The sequence below is a fragment of the Marmota marmota genome, unplaced genomic scaffold (genome assembly GCF_001458135.2).
Source record: "Marmota marmota marmota unplaced genomic scaffold, marMar, whole genome shotgun sequence".
Taxonomy (NCBI): domain Eukaryota; kingdom Metazoa; phylum Chordata; class Mammalia; order Rodentia; family Sciuridae; genus Marmota; species Marmota marmota.
The window spans coordinates 41,933,582-41,950,517 of NW_025999900.1; the positions used below are offsets into that span (position 1 = coordinate 41,933,582).

The 16,936-nt window shown below is 36.9% G+C and overlaps 1 protein-coding gene and 1 non-coding gene across 9 annotated transcripts in view; one reads left to right on the top strand and one right to left on the bottom strand.

Annotated features, from left to right (window-relative positions):
* The window catches only part of Arel1 (apoptosis resistant E3 ubiquitin protein ligase 1), a 47,555-nt gene extending 30,630 nt beyond the window's left edge, over positions 1-16,925 (bottom strand). For 3 of the 8 annotated variants that reach the window (XR_001504358.2, XM_048798996.1, XM_015493962.2), the window contains exon 1: positions 16,763-16,925. The gene's annotated coding sequence lies outside the window, so the exon portion shown is untranslated. Of the gene's footprint in view, positions 1-681; positions 701-9,855; positions 10,659-11,685; positions 11,779-14,205; positions 14,269-16,762 lie in introns of those variants that run through there. The other 5 variants (XM_048798994.1, XM_015493968.2, XM_015493973.2 and 2 more) reach the window with 5 other exon arrangements.
* Trnae-cuc lies at positions 13,716-13,787 on the top strand. The gene has a single exon. It is a non-coding gene; the product is annotated as a tRNA-Glu (tRNA).
* Positions 16,926-16,936: the final 11 nt, after the last annotated feature.

The following is a 16,936-nucleotide window of genomic DNA, read 5'->3' on the forward strand; positions in this document are numbered from 1 at the left end:
AACAGGCAGTGGGAACTCTGGTACACTAAAAGTAACCAAGGTTTGGTAAATCCTGACCAAGCATCCTCAATTGAAACTCCACTCAAACTTCATAAAAAGAGTTGACTGGCAACCTCACTGCCTGTAACTATGTCACAGCCCAGAAGGAAGCTCCAGCACTTTAGTTGACCCAGTCCTTCAGCAAAGGCAAACTAGGGCACAGATTTAAAGAGGGAGACTCAATACAACTTCAGGCCCAGTTTCAGTTTAATGGGGTTGGAGCCTGGAACCCAAGTGAAGAGAAATGAGACAAAAGCACCAGAAAAGCTAGATTACAGAGGTTCATACATACCATGAAAAGACTCAAATCAACATTCTGCTGGGAAAGAGAAAACTAAACTACCAGCCTGTCCAGTCTATTTCACTTGTGTTAATGTATTCATTTATAAGACATGATTAAACAAGGCTAATGTTATCTTTAAAACAGCAAAATATACTATTAGAAGTTGGGGGCAGGGGAAAATCTGCGAATTTCCAAAATAAAGTTACTAAGTCCAATAAAGTCAGTATGAACCCACAAAGATACTCATGACTGAATGTTGCAGAAAGGAGGTTTATTATGGCAATGCATATACAAAGAGCCAACATAAAACAAATGAGAAGACACTACTAAACATTTAATGGAAAGAAAAACAGTCTTACTATATGACAGGAACTGTTCTTAGTGCTTCATGACTCATAACCCTAGGACATAAACACAATTTTCTTAACTTTATAAAGTAGGTTTAAAGTGGATGAGGTACTTTCTCAAGATTATACACAAAAAGTAGTGTAGAGTTAAACTCAGACAGCCAGAAATCCATGCTTTTAATGATTACTCTCCTGTCTCTCTGTTTTGGGAAACCAAAGAAGAAAACACAAAATGCTAACTAGAACAGAACAGAATGAATGAAGGCCCACAGATCAAAAAAGTTGGCAAACTTTTATAATTAAAAATAGAATATTGGGGGCTGGGGATGTGGCTCAAGCGGTAGCGCGCTCGCCTGGCATGCGTGCGGCCCGGGTTCGATCCTCAGCACCACATACAAACAAAGATGCTGTGTCTGCCAAAAACTAAAAAATAAATATTTAAAAAAAAAAAAAAGAAAATTATCTCTTAAAAAATAAATAAATACATACATATTTTAAAAAAATAGAATATGCATATATTTTAATACATGGTGACAGGCTTGCCAGGTACATAGCCAAAACATGGATCAACTAGCAACTGGAACCAGCTTAAAAGATTCACAAACAAAAGAGCAGTTATGTATACCACAAGAGATCTCTATGATGGAATGTTACATAAAGATTTTAAAATGATACTTTGAAAATCCTCATGAATAAAATGTTCACAAATAAAGTGAAAAGGCAGGCATTAAATTGTTCACATTATAGCACAAGCCCAATTTTAGAATCATAATATTATTTAAATAAAACAGAGAAAAACATGAAAATGTTCATAGAGGTCATCTCTTTACAGAATTAGAATTTTTATCTTCTATCTATGCCTTTCAATGTTTTCAAATTCTTTTTTTGTTATTATTGTCGGTACTGGAGATTGAACCAGGAATGCTTTACCACTGAGCTGCATTCCTAGCCCCCCACCCAAATTTTTTTCTTTTGAGACAAGGACTTCCTAAGTTTCCCAGGCTGGCCTGGAACTTAAGATTCTCCTGCCTCAGTCATGCACCACTGCCCCCAGCTTCCAACAAATTTTTTTTTTTCTTAGTTGTCAATGGACCTTCATTTTTATTTATTTGTATGTGGTGCTGAGAATTGAACCCAGTACCTCACGCATTCTAGGCAAGCACTCTACCACTGAGCCACAACCCCAGCCTTTCCAAATTTTAATGATGCAAAAACATGAAAAAATTCTTAACAAATATAATTTTATATTGAATATATAATATTTAATTATATTATATTTAATATATAATTCATATTCTTGAGAAATATAATTTTAGGGACCTATTTTCCTAAAAAAGAGAGACAACAGGCAAATTGCTTTTTTTTCAAATAGAGAAATAGTAAAAAGAAATGAAGATAAAGTGTACTGAACTTTTGTCTTTATAGGGTTTCCAACTCTGTGACCAGCTACTTGATTAAGCCAAGTAACTCTTAGTTCTAACATCCTTTACTGACTGTCCCCACCATGAACTACCATGCTTATCAATGCTGCAGTGTCTCTAGTGAGCTTCAAAACTCAACTCAAGCACTGCCCAACCCCCATCCCTCTGGCATTTCTCTAAAGATTCTATCCATGCCAGGCAAAAATCAATCACTTCCTCCTTTGTGATACTCCAAAGATGAAGATACCTCTATGACCTCATTTATTAGTCTGCTTTATAATTATCTGTTATATGGCAGTCTCTCCTAATAGACTATAGCTCCCTGAGGATGCTGGCTCTTAATCCTTTGCCGTCCATAGCTAGTATGGTATGTGGCCCTTCTATCTCAGGGACTATACTCTCACAAAGAACCCAGCTAATTCCTGTTAAGTTTCAGAAGCATGGCCTACACTCTAGAGCAGTCAGCCTGAAAGGGGGCCCAATACTTCCCATCTCTACAGGCTCACAGGTCTTACGGACTACACTTTCAGGAAAAAGAATCAAATGCAGGAGCCAGCAAACTATAGATGGCAGGCCAAATCCACCTGTTTTCATAAAAAACAGAATGAAAAGATGCAAGTTCATTCATTTACATGTTGCCTATGACTGCTTTTACACTACTATAGCAGAACTGAGTAGTTGCAGCAGAGATGTATGGTCCACAAAACTTTATTATAGAACCCTTTGTGGGAAAAGGATACCAATCCCTGGTGTAGGTCTTAGTCCCGAAGCAATGTACTTACATTTTGTAAATGTGAATATTTCTACCAAACCAAAGCATAAAAATCATTTTCTTCTCATTTTACTATCCCTTCTTAGGAAAAGAGCTATAATACTCACAGAATTATGCTAATCTTTCTAATTTCAACTTTAAGTTTCATGTCGACATTCATAGCCCATTTAGGGATTTTACACAACCATTTCCCAAAGAATGTGTTTCATACAATAAACCTCAGGAATCAAATACTGTATCTTGGTTCCTAAAATTATTACAGTACATATTAATGACACTTTAAAGTGCTATTCTAAAAAGCTAAGGAAAAAACTGGCATGAATAGTCCACTTCAGAATTCTGGTACATATAGAGCTAAGTGGCAGCACATATGAGTTTAGTAATCACCTACTGATTTCCACAAAACAAGACAGGACAAAAGAAAGAAACCGCTTTCCAAGATGTAGTCTCCAGCATTCTGTGCTCAGACCACCAGCCATGAGTCCAGGAACATCAAATTAAAAAAAAAAAAAAAAATCACTCAATTAGTAAGAGGTTCACAGGTTTAGAGTGGTCTAATTATGGAGGTTCCAAGAAATAGTGTACCATCAGACACTTTGAATTATTAGTTTATAATTTCATTGGCTTGATATCACCCTTGGCTTATTCTCCCCACCCCAAAATACCACTATAAAAGACTATCCGCCCACATCAAGTTTATACTCTTGAGATATTTATACAGTTGTATATTTCTGCTGTCTTGGTCCAGCCAAGTTATAAGGTTTTCATTTATATTCTTTCATCAGTCAGCCCGTCTAGTCTCTTGATCATTCCTGCAGGTCTTCTGTGAACTCTCTCCAGCTGGTCCCCAGCACTCTGGTAATGAGGTGCCTCCAACTGACTGCAGCCTTCCAGGAACAGCTGAGTTAGAACAAGATGAGCTCACCCTCCTCAGTTCCATGACATAATACTCCTGAGTAGGCAATCCCCCAAATCACAGCAAGTGAGTATGCTGCCATATTAGACTAAAACCCCATTCCATGCCTCACAGATTTGGGTATCAGCAAATGCCAGAATGTGCTAGAAGTCAGAGAATAAATGTCATATGTTCCTGAAGCATCTATTACACCAGAGGATAAAAAGAGAGTGGAGGAAAAAAGTATATTCGTGTTAAAATAAACACACAAAATAGAATGCAAAAATTCATGGCTTTCTGAAGATAAAAACATAGATATGCTCAAAATACTCATGGATATTTTGTACTTAAGCCAAAAGGCTCTTGGTTGCTCTGCCAAGTTGTAAAGCCCCCAAGGGGTTATATACCTACTACCCTGTACCACAAGAGGTGCCTGAGTCAAAAAATCTGAAACACTTAACTTCTGGTCTACTGCCCATTGGCACCTATCCCATACACTTTTTTTTTTTTTCACTTTTTTCTTTGAATAGACAGAATGACTTTATTTTTTATTTGTTATATGGTTCTGAGGATCAAAACCCAGTGCCTCACACATACTAGGCAAGCACTCCACCACTGAGCCATGCCCCAGCCTGCCATACACTTACATTTTAAATGAGATTACTATTACTATGCTATGTTTCCCCATCTCTAGGTATCTACATTTATTTTCTCTTTGACTAAAATAATTTGCCAAATCTATATGATTTCACCTTGTAATTTACTGACAACTATTTTTAGGTTCTGTATCATTTATTCTTAATTGATTTCACATTTCTTGAGCATATGCTGTATGCCAGGCTGTATGCTAAAAGCTAAGTAGAAGGATAAATGAGACTACATTCTTAACCTGTGCACCTGGTTCAACATGGGAGACAGATGACACAATGTGGCAAATGCCACCAAACAGTATGAATAAACAAAATGTGGAGGGCAGGGGAAGAAGAGGTAACAGAGTTGAGAAGTCTTCATAATAGGGTAAATAAAGCAGATTTCTTAAAAATGAATAAGCATTTGCAAAAGCAGGAAGAAAAAAAGGCTAATATCCTAGGCATAGGCAGAATACCAAAGTAAAAAAAAAAAAAAAAAAAGGGAGGTGGTGAAAAGCTCAGCATTATGAACCAGGGTGAATAATTCTAAGTCCAGTTCTACATTGGTGGTTAAGAGAATAAATTTTACTGAGTGATCCTGGACAAGTTACTTCCCTCCTCTTCCAGTTGCATCACATGTAAAATGGAGTGGCACTGAGAAAGGAAAGGATTCCAGCTGCTCTTGAGTAGCAAGACTTAAAGGAAATAAAGGGAAGACTGGTTGAGAATTCAAACTCCAGACCCAGGTGACTTGGTTTTACAGGAGTGCCTTGGGGGATATTGCTCTATGCTGAGTTGCCAGGTTACGATGGTGGTTTGTGTCAGGCCACAGCAGCTCAACCCATCGTAAGTGAGGAAGATGGCTTGAGTTTTACCCAAGGGACTATCCAGCTTTCCAGAGATCCCATGTGAAAACCTAGCAACAATCTAAAATACTGAACTTTCAGGGTTTCTCTCAAGTATGACAATGATAATAACTCACATTTACCAAGAACATACTCTGGAGCTAGGGTTGTAGCTCAATAATAAAGTGCTTGCCTAGCATGGGTGAGGCCCTGAGTTCCATTCTCAGCACCACATAAAAACAAATAAATAAAGGCTAAATTCTTTAAAAAGAAAGAAAGAAAGAACATACTCTGTGCCAGGTACTGTATAAAGTGCATTATTTATATTATCTCCTTTAACCTCACATCAACAATATGAGATAAGCATATTATTATCCACTGAGAATAATCTACAAGATTAGGAAACAGAGGCACAGAGAACTAAAATAACTTGCCAATAAGTCATCCAGTTGATAATTGAAAGAGCCAGGCAATCTAATTCCAGAACCTATACTTTTTTTTTTTTTTTTTTTTACTTTGGTATTCTGCCTATGCCTAGGATATTAGCCTTTTTTTCTTCCTGCTTTTGCAAATGCTTATTCATTTTTAAGAAATCTGCTTTATTTACCCTATTATGAAGACTTCTCAACTCTGTNTTTTTTTTTTTTTTTTTTTTTTTTTAGAGAAAGAGAGAGAGAGAGAGAGAGAGAGAGAGAGAATTTTAATATTTATTTTTTAGTTATTGGCAGACACAACATCTTTGTTTGTATGTGGTGCTGAGGATCGAACCCGGGCTGCACGCATGCCAGGCGAGTGTGCTACCGCTTGAGCCACATCCCCAGCCCCAGAACCTACACTCTTAACCAGTAATACTGATGTATCAAAAAGAGTCCCTGGGTTGGGGTTGTGGCTCAGCGGTAGAGGTAGAGCACTCACCTAGCATGTGCAAGGCCCTGGGTTTGAGCCTCAGCACCACATAAAAATAAGTAAAGGTATTGTGTCCAACGACAACTAATAAAATAAAATAAATATTAAAAAAAAAAAAAAAGAGTCCCAAGGGTTGGGGTTTTGGCTCAGTGGTAGAGCACTTGCCTGGCATGTGTGAGACACTGGGTTTGATCCTCAGCACCATATAAAAATAAATAAATAAAATAAAGGTATTGTGCCCATCTATAACTAAAGACATACACACACACACACACACACACACACACACTCCACCAAGAAGGGCAGGGAAGTATATTCAGGATAGGAAGAATGAGAGCTCAGAAATATTTAATTTGAAAACATAAAAAAATATGACTTTTAGACATTAAGCAACAAGAAAACATAAAAGAGATTTTTTTTTTTTAAAACCAAGGGAGAAAGAGGATCACATATCATAAAAGATGTAAAGTTTTTGTTCTTAGAAGCAACAAAATCAATGATTTGTCAGGTCAAAAAGACCAACAAGCCGGGCACAGTGATGTGCATTTTTAATCCCACTGTCTCCGGGGGTTGAAGCAGGAGGACCACAAGTTCAAGGCTAGCCTCAGCAACTTAGAGAGCCCCTGAACAACTCAGGGAGACCTCATTACAAAATAAAAAATAAAAAGGACTGGGGTTGTAGCTCAGTAGTAAAGTTCCTCTGGATTCAATCCCTACTACAAAAAAAAAAAAAAGAAAAGAAAATGACAACCAAGAACAAAAAGCTAAGGACAAATGCAAACTTTCTACCATGGGGAAACAGGATCAATGGTGGAGGAGAATAGGAAGGAAGAGAAAAATATGGGGAGAAATATGAGTACAGAAGTTTGAAGTGTTTATGGGATATTTAGGTAAATACACCCACAAGACAAATTCAAACAATCATCTGAATGTACCAACATCCTGAATACACAGGGAATGGAAAAGACCACTATGTAAATAGGCAGACCTAGAAAAAGACTGTGGGGAACCACTTCAAATGCACGCACCTTTAAGTCCTGATGCACCATAGGGATCTGAAAGATCACTATAGTCTGGTGTGTTAGTGCCATGACTTGTGACAGATAACCAGGCAAGGTTATCTGGCACCCAGAGGGGTTGAGCTACACTCACCTGTTCCTTTGAAATCCTACCCCTTGCCTCATTTGAATGGCTTCTTCCCAATAAAAGGGTTCAGCACTTGCTCTTCTCTCTCTCTCTTTCCAGGAACCCCTAAGGTCAGAGGAGCCGTCACAGGACCCAAAGAAAAAGGCATTTCTGTCTCTGTGTGATTACTTTGAGCAGACCAGTTCACTTGGAGTGACTTTGAGTGTTTAGGAACAAAAGACTAATTATAAAAACCCTCAGGGATGAATCTTACTGAGGGAGGCAGAAAGGAAAAGAAAGAGAAGATAGCAAGCTGTAATATGTGTGAAGTAATATCTTATTTTGGTTTAGTTTGCATTTCCCTGAAGGCTAACAACAACATTGAACATATGCTGTGGCGTGCACTCATAATCCCAGCTACTCAGGAGGTCTGAGCAACAAACGTTGACAACAAAGTGAGACACTTGTTAAAAAAGGAGGAAGAGGAATCATCAGAGAAAAGAAGTTATAAAAGTGGTTTACTAGAGACCAAAGGAAGTAATTACTACTAGAAATGAGTGTGCAACAGTGTTCAGACCCAGAAAAGTTTTATGCTAGAGGTGGAGAACTCAAAAATCAGCCCCTAAATTATTTTCCTGAATTATTTAGAATTCTCACTTTCTGCCCTAGTTAATTCTTCAAATAATATTTATACCCAATTCCCATCACTAATAATATTAATGAAAAATTAATCTAATTTTGATAACTAGAAAGCTCTTTGCAACTCAATTCAGTGATGCTTATTATATCTAAATCACCTCAGTGCCTATGATACATTCAAATCTAATCTGAATTCATTCTCTAATCCTGCATAAATCCTTGGCAGAATAATCTCATCAAAATTTTTTTAAAATCTGCTTTATTGCTTTATTGAGGTATAGCTTTTATACAGTCAAAGCCACCAATTTAAAATGCACAATTAGTTCTGTTTTGTTTGCAATGCTGGAGGCTGAACTCAAGCCCTTGAGCATGTTAGTCAAATGCTCTTCCTCTGAGCTACACCTCCAGCCTAAAGTGTATTAACTAATTCTGACAACTGTATAACATTATAATATAAAATGCAATGATGATAGAACATTTTGTCATCCCAAAAAGTTTCCTTGTGCTCCTCTGCAGTCAGTTCCCCACCCTCAACCCAACCACTAATCTAGCACTATAGTTTTACCTTTTCCAGAATGCCATATAAATGACATCATTTATAAAAGTCTTCCATGTCACATTTTTCTGTAGTGTAACAGTTTTTAGATTTATACGTGTTGTTACATGAACAGTAGAACAGTAGTCTGTTCTTTATTGCTGGGTTGAAGTCCACTAAAATGACATACTGCAATTTGTTTATCCATTCACCAGATGAAGGACATTTTGGTTATATCCAGTTTAGGCTATTATGGATAAATATAAATATTCAAAAATAAATCTTTTTTTAAACTTTTTTTTTTTATTTTTTAGTTTTAGGTGGACACATATCTTTATTTTTTTATGTGGTGCTGAGGACTGAACCCAGTGCCTCATGCATGCCAGGCGAGCACGCTACCACTTGAGCCACATCCCAAGCCCTCAAAAATAAATCTTTTATGGACACGTTTTCACTTTTCTTGGTAAATTCCTGGGAGTGGGATTGTTGGTTCATATGGTTAGAATAGTTTTGGCTGCCCCCCAAAATCCCTGCCAAATTGTATTTTAAAGTAGCTGTACTACTTTGTATTTCCACTGGCAAAGAATGAGAGCTCCAGTTGCTCCTCATCCACCAACACTCAGTACTACTGATCTTAATTTTATCTATTGTAATATGTGTGAAGTAATATCTTATTGTGGTTTTAGTTTACATTTCCCTGAAGGCTAACAACAACATTGAGTATCTTTTTTCAGTTGCTTATTGATTATTTGTGAAACTTCTTTGGTGAAGTATCTGCTCAAATCTTTTTTTTTTGCAGGGGGTTACTGGAGATTGAACTCAGGGGCACTCAACCACTGAGCCATATCCCCAGCCCTGTTTTGTATTTTATTTAGAGACAGGGTCTCACTGAGTTGCTTAGCGCCTGGTTGTTGCTGAGGCTGGTTTTGAACTCATGATCCTCCTGACTCAGCCTGGGATTATTGGCATGAGCCAATAATCCAGTTCAAAGTTCAAAGTCAGTCTCAGCAACTTAGCTCTTAGCAATTCAGCAAGACCCTATCTCTAATAAAATATTTTTTTAAAAGGGCTGGGGATGTAGTTCAGTGGTTGAGCACTCCTGGGTGCAATCCCCAGGATCAAAAAAAAAAAATCTCTGCCCAGCTCAAAGTCACAAAGACATTTTCATTTTCTTCCAAAGTTCATCTAAAAATTTCACAAGAAAAAAAAAAAAAAAAACTCTTATCAAAAAAATTTTAACAAAATTTCTTAACTCCTGCATTTATGTCATAGTTATTCAATTTTATTATTTATTTGCTTGTTTCAAATCAACTTCCTACATTAACAAGCATCATTAAAGTTATAGTCTATTTCTAAATTTGAAATGATTTTTATCTTTTTAGCAGATATCCCCTCTTTTCAACTTGGTAAGTGACTTACCTAAATTTAGCCAAGGTTTCAATCCTTTGCTTTTCCTCAAATGGACCAAAACCTCTGCAGCCTGATGCTGGTTCTAAAAACAACAAAATTCCACAACCCAGAGTAAGCTCACTGGGGTTCAGCCAAGGGTGATCAACTACAACCCTTCTGGAGTTAAGATGCTGCTTTTCTAAGATCATTCTCACCATTATTAAGGCACTCTTACCTGTAAGGGGGCTGGAAAAAGCTGTCCCAGAAGAGTTAAATTAAAATTAAGGCTATAAGGTTAAGATGAGCATACTAAAGTAATTCTACAGCTGTTAATTCATTTTTTTTCTTGCACCATTCTCTTCAAACAAGCCAGAGTTCCTCAGACTCAAAATGAAATTTATAGTATATACAAAAGCACAGCTTATGCCCTCTAGAATGGAGTCTGCCAATCCTACTTAGTACAATTTAGAGTAGGAAAAGGTATTCAAAGCTAATATAAAACTTGGAGATCAAGAAATGACAATTTACCAATGTTCATTCTATAACCTTGCGGGACATCTGGGGGAAAAAAATAGAAAATTGGCTCATTTACATCCCTATCACATACCTTACCCTAAGTCCAGAAAACATTAGCTTCTAGAATTACTGACCCATAGAGTCCTAGTTGGAACTCTATATGTCAGGGATTAAAGTTGTTTTTGTTTTTCTCATTGCTTCATTCAAACAAATGAACCTAAAAGTGTTACTTTTTAATCAAAGCAAATGTTATGGTAACAGAGGTACTTAACATATAATAATCAAAATAACAAATGGTCTTCTAAACTAAGAATAAATTTCTTAGTTATTTTGAAAGTCATTTTATAAGAATTTTGGCTTAATTTTTTAGAAATATTTTAATAATACTCTGCATTATAAGATGTTTCTGGTCTCTGCTTTTTTTCAGGCTTAAACAACTGGCTAATTGATATTTTTCATCACAGACTGTGGATGTAACTAAGTGGTATTGTCCTTGCCTAGCACACATGACGCTGTGGGTAAAACCCTCAGCACCCAAAGGGGGGGAAAAAAGATTCTTCATCACTATTAAGTCATCTTCACTAAAGAGAACCACAGAAGCTCTGCATGTGACATAGATACTCATTTGTACAGAGGTGAAATTTCAAGCAGGAAAAGTGGTGTTCAATCACAATGAAGTATCCAGAAAGAACTCCCCAAGTACAGTGTTTTCTAAAGTACAGAATGATACTATGAGACTGTTTTAAATGAAATTCCTATACATACATTTAAAATAAAAAGGTTTTTATGATTTTCTTTTCTATATGGTGATGCCAGTTTTTCATGTATGTTAGTTAGAAATTAAAAAGAATATTAAGGAAATCACATTTTAGCTGGCAAATGGGTGTGGCAAAAATCATGATAATGGTGGGCAAAGGACAGAATTTTGGGAAACACTTACCCTAGAAGATATTCTGGAAAACAAGTTAAAACCCCAAACTCATAAATGAACTTTAGAGAGATCCATTGGCAAGATCCTATAGCTTCATATTTTCACAAACTGGCTTTTTTTGTTTTGTTTTGTTTTCTTTGGGTTTTTCTTTTCTTTTCTTTTTTTTTTTTTTTGTTTGTTTGTTTTGTTTTGTTTTTGGTACTGAGGACTGAACTCAGAGGTGTTTTACTACTGAGCTACATTCCTAATCCTTTTTATTTTGAGACAGGGGCTTGCTAAATTCCTGAGGCTGGCCTTGAACTTGCGATTTCCTTCCTTGGCTTTCCAAATTTCTAGGATCATATGAGTGAACTACCATGCCCAACTAACTGATTAATTCAAATTTCATTCTGCTTTTTCTAATTGATGCTTACTGTATTCTCAGTTGACTGGATTCAAGGCTGGAGTCACATTCAGCTCAGAAAGATGAAGGGTTTCCAACTATTTCGGAGATGACAATGTAGTATCTAAATCAACAAATTAATAGATAAATTAACAGATTTATTTTTGTTCAGGTGTCTTTTCAAAAGGAAAATTATTAGCTTCAATTTACTACTTCCTCCTATCCTGATTCTTCTTCTGCATACAAAATGGACTCTATTATGATGATCCACACAATTAAGACAGGCCCCCATGTTACCAACCCATGGCAGCTTTTATGCTTTGGTGACCCTGGGCCACTGAATCTTGGCTATAACAGGAAGATTTTAAAACTAATTCTCTGAGCCTGACAAGCTGTCTCCCTCAATAAGTCTAAGAAGTTGTTATTTCATTAACTGTGCATGAAGTGGCAGGCAAGTGGCCAGATCCGTAGTCCAGCGGGGTAGAAATAGAATTGTTGCACATATACTTAAAAGCTAACAATAATTTCTGCCTCTATTATGATCCACTACTTTCAATTCTACTCTTATTTAAAGGGGAAACAAATTATTTATACAATTTAAAGGAAGAACAATTTTTTTTTTGATGGTGTTATGGATCAAACCTAGGGTATCACACAAGCTAGGCAAGTTAAGTTGTCTACCATTGATCTTGTTAGGCAAGCACTCTACCCCCAGTCCAAAAGGAATAACAATCTTAAATGAGCATTTAATATTTCTTTAAGATTCCAAGGAGAAAAACTCAACTAATCACAAAAATGGCAACATAATATGACTCAATGTAAAGAAGAAACTCAACACTTATTAATTCAAAACAAAATTTCTGTTGACCTAATAATCAATGTTACCAAATAAGGACTTAATTTCTTCAAATGGATATTAAGAACCTACCACATGCCAAGCAATAAGCTGTACCAAAATGAGTAAGACAGTCCCCAACTCCTTAAAAACATACAGATTAGCAAAGAAAACAGACAAATTAATCACTAGTTATAATTCCATGTAGCAAAATCTATGAGGTGAGCACTAGGTGCTGTTCGAGCCTAGAATGGGCACCTTCATCAGGATTAGCTCATAGCTTCTCAAGTACCTTCACATCACCTTCCTAGGAGCAAAGCCAACTCTTCACTCAGTTACCAGTGGTTTGGGAATCAAGGAATGGTACTATGTAGTATTATTTATTTTCATGATCAATGACTTTTACTCTTCATCAATGATCAGAGGGGATTACTAGACCACATACATAGCACAGAAAAAGCACTCATCGGGAAACTCAACCTGTTTGTAAAAATTATACATGGTCCAATTGCAATGTGGTATTCTGGACTGGGTTATGGGACAGAACATGAGTGGAAAACTTCTAAAAGAACATGAGTGGAAAAACTTGTAAAATCCAAACAAAGTCTGTAGTTCCACTAATAATCCTGTTAATTTCTTAGTTGTTTAACATCTGTACCATGGTTGTGTAAGAAGTTAACATTAGGAGAAGCTGGCCAAAGGTATACAGAAACACTCTGAACTTTCTTTGAAACTTTTCTATAAACTTAAAATTGTTCCACAATTTATTATTTTTTTGTTTTTACTTAAATATGGTTTCTTACGTAACATCCTTACTTCTCCTTGAGATCATGCCTCTTAATCACTGCCTCAACTCAAATATGCTAGGCTAAATATTTTTTTAGAAAATCTTTTTCAACTCCTTCCTGTAAACCATTTGCACAGCCTTTCTCCAATATAGGACTAAGGTCTTAAAATGTAACTAGCACATTGCCTAAGGCAAAATGGGTCCTCAATAAATGCTTTGTGAAAGAAGACACAATAGTAATCTACCTTTGAGATCCTTTTATAAACCAATTAAATATCCAGACCTAGTAGAGCATGCTACCACATTTAGGAGGCAGGTTACCTGAAAAACAATTAATAGCAACTAATGTTTGTTCGGAAAAAAAAAAAAAGTCATGAGTCATAAAGATCAATGTAAAAATTTTAACTAAAAGTGTCATAAAGATCAATGTAAGGGGGTTGGGGATGTAGCTCAGTGGTAGAGTGCTTGCCTCTCATGCACAAAGCCCTGGGTTCAATCCCCAGCACCACCACCAAAAAAAAAAAAAAAAAAAAATCAATGTAAAAATGTTAACTAAAAGTAGAGAGATACCTCTAAATTAATTTTGTTTCCCTTGAGGGCCACAAACATGAATCCACCTATAACTTTCTAATATTGAGAGGACACTGAATCCTAACCACTAGACTACCATGGATCACCAACTTTCCAACACTATTAATACAAAACTTTAAGGAATCTTTGATTATCCATAATACTTTATAAAGAATTTGTTATCAACTCAAATTGGTAAATTAGTCCAATTAGTGCATGGGGGAAGTCCAAGCCAAATTATATGTTCGAAATGTGGGTCCAATGCTTTGATTCTTTTTCTTCAAAACTGAAGAAAAATACAAAATAACCCTCTTGACTGCTAAGAATTACAATAATTTCTCTTCCTTACAAGTATGTACCTGAAAGCCATTCCCTCCTGCTTCCATCCAACACAACGAACACCACCTCTTCTCTTCCCATTCCTATCAAAGAATGTTAGAGAGTATCCAAGTAGTTTAATCTCAGGCTATAAGAATCTCAGATTTCAACAAAATTACAATGCAGCAAAAACATACCTTTCTAAGCATGTTCTCATCCCCCATGGTATTCCCACACTAATTTAGCTCCCTATCAAATATTAATAAGGAAATAAGAAAATTCTCAGTACAAAAATTGCAAACCACTTTTTAAAAAAATTTTATATGAGTTCCAAAAATCAGGGGACCTAATACCAAGGAAGTGTTTTCCATCAGTGCCTGAATTTAAATGCAAATTACTATTCAATCATATGCAATTGTTCCTCTGAATGAAATATATACGCTGCAAAAACAAAACAAAATGTTTAGAAACTGATTAGTAAATTACCAAATCAGTCTCTAAATGTTTCACTTTGTTTCTGCAGTGCCAGAGACTGAACCGGGATCTCTGAGCTGCAGCCCAGCGCTGAGCTACAAGCCAGCACTGAGATACATCCCAGCACTCTGAACTGACTTAAAAATAACTGGCAATGTTTACTTTAAAAGTTTACTGCCCAGGGGCTGGGGATGTGGCTCAAGCGGTAGTGAGTTCGCCTGGCATGCGCGGGGCCCTGGGTTCGATCCTCAGCACCACATAAAAATAAAATAAAGATGTTGTGTCCACCGGGGGAAAAAAAAAAACCAACTAAAAAATAAATAAATAAATATTTTTTTTTAAAAAAAAAGCTTACTACCTAATCACCAAGAGGTTCTAATGTATCAAAAAAAAAAAAAAAGTGGTTGCTATTAGCTCTACCCATGAATGACAGCTTGGCACAGACAAGCTGTTCTGAGAGATTAAGACCGTCTAGTGACTTCAAATGGAGTAAAGCAAAAGGTACATACAGAATCTGTAGATATTCTAATAATAAAACTACTTCAACATCAGAAGTTCAGAGCCTACAAATATGCAAACCACAAAGCAATCTAAATCATGCATGCTTAAAGGAGAAAAGAGAAGCAGGACAAACAGTAGGTCTACATTCAAATCAACACGAGAAACTGCCCCGCAACTGAGCTTCTCAAGACCTGAAAAACTGATGAGAAAAAGGTTTTGAGGCTTATCAACATATTCAAGTTCCAAAATAGTGAAACTATATATTAAAATAAACCCAGCATAAAATTCTAATTCTACCACAGTTGGAAGAATTGTGTCGGAACAACACAGAATAGAAAACACTTGGTAAATTTACTCTGTGGTAGTTATTTTTCTAGGTACTTCATATTATAAATGAGGATAATAAGTCCTGATAACATCTCTGTAAGGCAGGTACTGTTATGATTATCTCAATTTTTCATATGAAGAGAGTGAGACACAGATTAACTTGTCCAATGTCATGCATCTAGTAAGAGGCATAATTTTTTTTAAAAAACCCATCAGTCAGATTCCAAGTTCCTATTAACCAATATATTGTCTTATAATAAGAGTTATACAATGGTCACTTTTTTCTTTAACCTGAAAACATTTGGGGCTCTCAAATGTTTGTATCATCTGAGATGTATCAAGCAATAAGAAAAGCACAGGTGGGGCTGAGAGTATAAGCTCAGTGAGAATGCACTGCTTACCAAACACAATCCCCTGGGTTGGACACCTAGCACCATTTAAAAAAAAAAAAAATGCAAAGGAAAGCAAAGCATAGGCTTTGGGATCAAACAGACCCCTAAATAAAGCCTACGCCTCAGCTTCCCCATACCTAAAATGAATGTACTTAAGTTATTGTGAAGGTCAAAAGATAAGTAACATAAAGCATCAAGCGATAAGTACAGTACATATACAGTACACAATATAGGGGTTCTTAGTATGAAGTTTCCAAACACTTGAATGGTCCAGAGATACACTTCATAGTATATGAGTCTTTTAAATTGTAAGGGTGCTGCGCACTTGAGCTCATTTTTGAAAGAACTGTGCCTGGCTTTCCACAAATTTTCACGGGGTATGAATGAGCTCCAAAAGATAAAGACCCACAAGCGTACATAACAGATACTTGCGGGGTACGCTACCTTTCCCTTCTTGTTCTCACAAATTCTCCCTTTTCCCTCAAGGAAGGCATGCCAAGCCTTCACAATAAATACCAGTTGTTTCCCACCATATTCTTAGCTTAAGGAATAATAATATATACAAGTTTACGTCCCAGTTTTCCAGAGAGAGCCTAAAGAAGGCCCTCAAGCGCTTCTTCATCACTCTTTGCCTGGACGAATAAACTGTTTATTCGAGAAGAAAGGTCCTTGTAAGGTGCACGAAGCACCTTGAGGGCTAGGAAACCCGACTAGGAACTGCAGCCTCAGGACTGGAGAACGGAGACCTGATGCCCCAGCGCTGGGCTATAAGGACAGGTGTTTCCTCAAACTACTGGGCAACCCAGGATTCCGACTCGCAACACTTGTCCTCTTTCTGGGAACTTTGGTGCAGGCAGGTTTGCTGGGATCTGCTTCGGGCAGGATGAGTGGAGAGAAACGTTACCCGAGCTACGTTGCAGCTAAATTTCAGCTGAGGTGTCCTGGGAAGCGGCAGCAGGATTCAACCGAAGATAGACCCTCAAGTAATCCGACAAGAGCCCCCAAAGCTGGTCTCTGCCGGAGCTAAGAGCCGGCTTGGGGTTTTTCCGTTTCTCAAAGGGGCTTCCGTTTCCGGGTT